Source organism: Tiliqua scincoides, chromosome 2 (genome assembly GCF_035046505.1).
Source record: "Tiliqua scincoides isolate rTilSci1 chromosome 2, rTilSci1.hap2, whole genome shotgun sequence".
Lineage (NCBI taxonomy): Eukaryota > Metazoa > Chordata > Lepidosauria > Squamata > Scincidae > Tiliqua > Tiliqua scincoides.
The window spans coordinates 173,173,934-173,180,147 of record NC_089822.1 but is presented as its reverse complement, the minus strand read 5'-3'; positions in this window follow the sequence as shown (position 1 = coordinate 173,180,147).

Below are 6,214 nucleotides of genomic sequence, written 5' to 3'. Positions count from 1 at the left end.
GAACAATTCAAAAACGATTTGAACATGTGCCAAGCAGAGCACCCAAAACTGCAGCAGTAAAAATTAGCAGAGGCTAGAAACTCTCCATAACTCTGTTTCCCTAGGAAGACATGAAAATAATTTTAGGAGTCCCTCCTTGTAATGCTCCATTATCGAAACCTGTAAACTACTACAAGTACTCAATATATTTTCCTGCTAACACAAATTGTGTGTACTATGTAAAAACATAACCAACCCCTTTCAAATCACATAAACTATGTTTTATTTTTACTAATTTACATCATATAAATCTTGGACAATTTTGCAGACAGTACAGCTAGCGGGACATTTTCAAAAAAAAAAGCCACTAAACTGCTCACATAGGACTGAGCAGTTTAGGATTGTGTACCTTTAAAATAGTACATAATGATTAAACAATTATTTGCCACTGCAAGCAACTAAATGACAACTATTAACTGGTGGTCAGTAGTTAATATTGGAAATATTGGAAATTGGAACACGATGAAAAAGATAAACTAGTAAATTTAAGTTCACAGGTAATTTGAACCACTGCAGGACTTAACAAGTTAATGTGAATAGAATTAACAGCGCAATCTTACACAAGTCTACTCAGAAATAAGTTCCATTGTGTTCAGTATGACTTGCACTCAGGGGAAGTGTAATAGGTTTGGGGCCTAATTTTAGTACTGTACTACAGTATACAGATTAATCTCCACATAACTCCACAGACCCTGACAGTGTTGAAATACAGAGTGGACAGGCATAGACCTTTACTTCATCTAAAGCATGAATATGTGCCCAAACTGAGAACAATAACAAATATTTCTGCCAGGATATCTGCATTAAACTCCAGCATAATATTCCTAACATGCTCACAAAGATCATGTCTTGTTACACTGCACTATTAACTCCACTGTACTAGTCTAAACTGCTTTGAGCACAGATGTAGGATTGGACCAACCATATATGAAGCATATATGAACCCCTTTATCACCTGTGTATCCCTAAGTTCAGTGGTTCTCAAACTCTCTGGGAGAGTTTGAGAGCCAGTAAGTCTTTGCAGGTGAGGGAAGGAGGGAGCGGGGGTGGTGGGAAGGCAGCAACTTGATTCCCAGGATCAGAAGTGGAGCGCAATCACTCTACTTTCACTTCAAAGCGGCTAGAGAGCCCTGCAGGCACTCGCACAGGGCTCCCCACGACCCGGGAAGGCTGCTGCAGGGACTGGTGAGTGTATCCTAGTCCCTGCAGCTCCGTTAGCAGCGTGATCCTGGGGATCACATTGCTGCCTTTCCTCCTGCCCTCGCCCCTTAAGGGGGCAGAGGCCAGGGCCCTCAGGCTGGGGTATTGACACCCCAATCTGTACTTGTCATTTCTATGTGTCCTTGGGTACCACATAGGGTGGCTGTGACAGACATGGCACAGTCTCTGTAAGGAATATGCTGTTGCAATCAGGAAGGGAAAAAACCCCAAAGGAGGCACCCTCCCAAGCTCTTCCTCCCATCTGGGGTGAACCCAATTCACACTGTTTCTCCAGCATGGAATTCAGTTGCTAAACAACCACTCAGTTGCTAAAGAACCACTCAGAGAGCCAACTGACCTTGCCAGCCTTAATTCCTCTGCAGTAACAAACACGAAGGCTTTTACTGTTAGCTACAATCTATAGGAGAGAAAGGGGTACTAGAATCCCCACTCTAGAATGAATGAAACATGCCAGTGAGTTCTCAAAAAACAGAAATAGTTTATTTTAAAAAGGTAAAAACTGAAAATAGTAGACTCTTGAAATTAGAGGCAAGATGACGTAAAATCCTAACACAAGCAACATAGGCTTTTCCTGTGCTATCATTCAGTTACTCAGAGTTCAAACCTATCCAACGCTCCAGTGCTGATGCAGTCGCAGCGCAGCCCAGAGTAAGGGAACTTTACTGACACATGCCTGAGGAAAGAAAGGGAGTGGGGAGGCTGAGGATAAGAAGGATAAGATCCGGCATGCCCCATCACTGCCAGATTGACCCCCCCCACAGCTTCCCTGACCCCCGTTCTTCCTCTCTCCCTGCCCAGCATCAGCACTTAAAATTTCATACAACAAAAAACAGTGATTGTTCCTAAATGAATTACTGAACTATGTGGAACAGTGTACAGTACAGTTTACATGCAGTGTAAAGCCACAATTTCTTTTTTAACCTAACCTTCAACTAGTAGTTCTAAGGTATAACCTTGGCAGCACCTATCTCCAGGTCTTCCCTAATCCTTCACCTCTTTCTGAAGTCTGCTGAGAACAATGTCTTCAAGCTGGTAAATCCAACTGACAACTACAACTGTGCTAGTTAGGGCACAATCCTAACCCCTTATGTCAGTGCTTTCCAGCACTGACATAGTGGTGCCAATGGGGCATGTGCTGCATCTTGCAGTTGGCTGTCACTCAAGGTGGCCTCCTCAAACTAAGGGAAAGTTTGTTCCCTTACGTCAGAGCTGCATTGTGCTTATGTCAGTGCTGGAAAGCACTGACATAAGGAGTTAGGATTGTGCCCTTAGTCTTATTACTTTTCAAGGGATCATCCCCGGTGTAAATATTGATATACTATTAATGCAGAGGTTCCCAAACTGTGAATTGCAACCCAACTTCTGGTGGGTTGCGAGCCCACTGGGGCCAGGACAATGCAGGGTAAAATGATGGATGACACAGAAGTTGTTTTTGGATCATGCATGCCCCCTGCATCTTTTGTCACATCTCACTGCTTTTTCTAAACTCTGTGTCACACCAGTGGGTCACAACAACAGGCCGCAGATCCACTGCAAACAATGCAGTGGATCGTCAAGGTAAGAAGTTTCTGGATCCCTGCTATAATGGATTAAGAGACTGGAACAAGTAGGGAATATTATACAGAGCACCTAGGTCTATTAAAGCTCCGATATATTGTTGAATAATACTCTTTTATCACTACATAAGTCATGAAATATCATATGGATAAAGTTGTCTAAAAAGAAAAAAAAATATTTACACTATGTATTAGAGTTAGTGCAACCCCTCAGGACACAGGATATTCATAATATCAGAATGTATGAATTCCTGAAAATAATCCTTCTGCACAAGTAGGTCAAATCCATCCCTTGAACTGTGGCATCCAAAATTTGACAGGAGAACAACAGCACTGTCATTGTGGGGTTCTGAATAGACTGTGAATAACACTGCACCACAATGAGGTTTTCCTGACTTTGCTCGCAAATAGTTCTCCAAAACCTGTATTAAAAAGTCTTCACTCATGATTTCATTGTTTGCCATTGACGAAGAAGGAGGATAGGGAAAATCTATTTTTTATTTAACTGAGGATCAGTTTTAATGCCCTTGAAAGCAAGGGAATAACTGCTCCGGTTTGGTTCTTGAATAGCAATGGTGATATTGTGATTCTCTACACAGCTGTTATAGCCTGACCTGAGTAATCCAGTTGTTCCACAGCTGAGCAAAAGCTGAAGGTCAAATTCTGAACTCTTCACAGCTGAGTCAAACCCTACTACAATCAATGCAGCATTGCTGAATAAAGGAATTCAGAGAGAGAACTTGCATTTGAGCATATATTGAGTTATAATATGGTTACATTGTGCTTTGGATGCAGTAATTTTCACAAGAGAAATAAAGATTTAAAATAACCAGGCCAAGTAAAACAACTAACCATAGTAAAAAGATATACAAGTACTTTCTTTGCTATACATTTACATACAGAAATACCACACATTCCTGCAGCTCCTATGATAGTGGCAAGCAATAACCACAACAAAGGAATCAGTACTAGTTAGCATTTTTATAGAGCTTTTTGAAAGCTCAAGCACTTCTTATACACTAATGTACTAACAGCCCAATACTATTCAGCTCTCCTGCTGGTAGAACTAGTGTTTTTCCAGTGCTGTCTGTCATCAGGCATATGTCATATAGCATGCTCCAGCAGTATGTGCTTCCAGAGTGCAGCAGGAAGGCTGGAGCTTTCCTGAACATGTCACCAATGCACTGGCCACCCACCTGAGCAGGTAAGCCAGGAAAGGAGGTGAGAGGGAGTAGGGGAGGAGAATGGGGCAGGGATGGGGTGAAACAGGGATGGAGTGAACTAGGGGCAGAAAGGCTATGAGAGGGGGTGGATCTGGTGGTGATGGCACATACCCAGACCTATCCTCCTTACCCTCAGCCTTCCTGCCCCCTTTCTTTTGTCGGACTTACACCAGTAAAATTGCTGCCTCAGGTCTGAAAAGACCCATTGAAGGATAGGATTGGACCAAAACACCACAATCCTATAAGGCAGGCCATTATTATGAACTAGGTATTGCTTAAGATGACTTACAGCCCAATCTTATCCATTTGTCTCCCAACATACAGAGACCTTGGTGAGAGTGGAAAGTACTTCCCACTGTTGCAAAGTGGCAGCCAATGGAGTGCACAGTGCTGTGGGTGGCCATTCTAGAAGCATTATCATGTGATGCAGCAGTGCTCCGGGACCATCAGCAGAACTGCCTACAGCCACCAGAACAGGTAAGGAAGCAGAAGAGCGTAGGCGGGGGGGGCAAGGGATGGGCAGACTGAGTCAGGGGATTGGTTGGTGGCAGTGGCAGCTGCTGAATACTGACCCCCTTTCAGGACCTGATCCTTTGGCATGGGTTCTCGTGCACCTGTGCCAGCTGTTTAGCTAGCACAGGTTCAAGAAAACTCTGTGCTGCAGAGGCTTACCTCTGGATAAAGGAACAATTGTAAGTGTAAGGGAAGAGCAGATCTTCACAACTGCCCCACCACAGGATGCAGCAGTAGCCTTTTTGGCACAGGAGAGGAAATGGATAGGATTGAGCTGTTGCCATGCTAATTGATAAAATGAGATTTGAACTTACTAGGTCATGGATCATATTCTTAGGCACTAACACGCACCACATAAGCTTTTCTTTGTATAGCAAAATGAACTCAATGTGCCAGCTAGAAAATGAAACAAAAACTGATAACTACACAAAAATGAAGAAGTTTCTTAAAGTTGTCACTGAAACTTGTAATAAAAAGTGGCATGGTCTCTTGTGATTTTCATCAGTAATTCAAATATTGAGTTGAGTTAGAGAGACATATGCATTTGTGAGCAACAAAAAAAGGAAGAAGTTGATCCAGAACTCATACGTGCATTCTGTAAAAGCAAGTTGACATGGCCATAAAGAAAAATAAAAAGAAATGTTAACTACAGTTAAAATATTAGATAAGAAACTATTGGTATAAACTTAAAATGCAATAAATCATTTTATATGAATATAAAAATAAACATGATATTATTCTATTTACTTTCCCTTTAAGCAATTTCTACCCAACATTGCATATATGCAACAGGATCAAATGTGTACACCTGTGGGCTGGGCAGAAATGGGTTAATGTATATAAAGCTTTAAAGCAATTTAATATTAGTCAGTGCACCTTATCAGGGAAGAAAACAGAAGCACAAAGTTTTACTTAAAGCTTGCTCTGTCATTGCATAAACTTAATTAACTTTCACACTTTAAAACTGGCAGGATACGATAAGTGCAGCCAATAAAATCATAAATGTACTTTGAATTATGCACAATAAAGTATTTTTGACATCTGAATAGATATTGTTCAGTAGCACCACTATAATAGCATTAAATGTATTGATTACAAGTTCTTTTATTTTTATGTAGCATTCACAATATGACTGACTCCCCTCCCCCCCGGAAGTGCTAAGTTGTAATGGACTATAAAGGGCCAATTAACTGTACACAATGTTGGATAAAGATGAGGCACACAAAAGAGTACACACAATGAGTTACTTTTAGGATGCTTAACGCCTAGGTCAATCTCACACAAATTGTACCAAATGCTAAATTAGGACCCAGCGGACTTGTGCTCTGGTGTGCCTGGGGATGAATAAGCACTCTCAAACTCAAAGTAGATGCAATACTGACAGATTGTTTAAACTAGTATTGACCTGAAAAGCCCCCTCATTTTCAGCATATGCCTTTGCAGGGAGTGAGCATTGAGATTCAGCAATTTTCAGAAATGGGTGTGTGAAATTCTCTATAAGTTTGAGGTGGTGGCTTATTGCGGATCAGTGGTAGCGGTGGATGTACTTTTTTTTAGCAGCACTGGAAATGCTGGGGGTGGAGGAGAGATGGTGGCTATAAGTTGCTGAAATGTCACGAAGTTCAAAAGTGGAAGGCCTCAAAGCAGGTACTAATTTTTTTT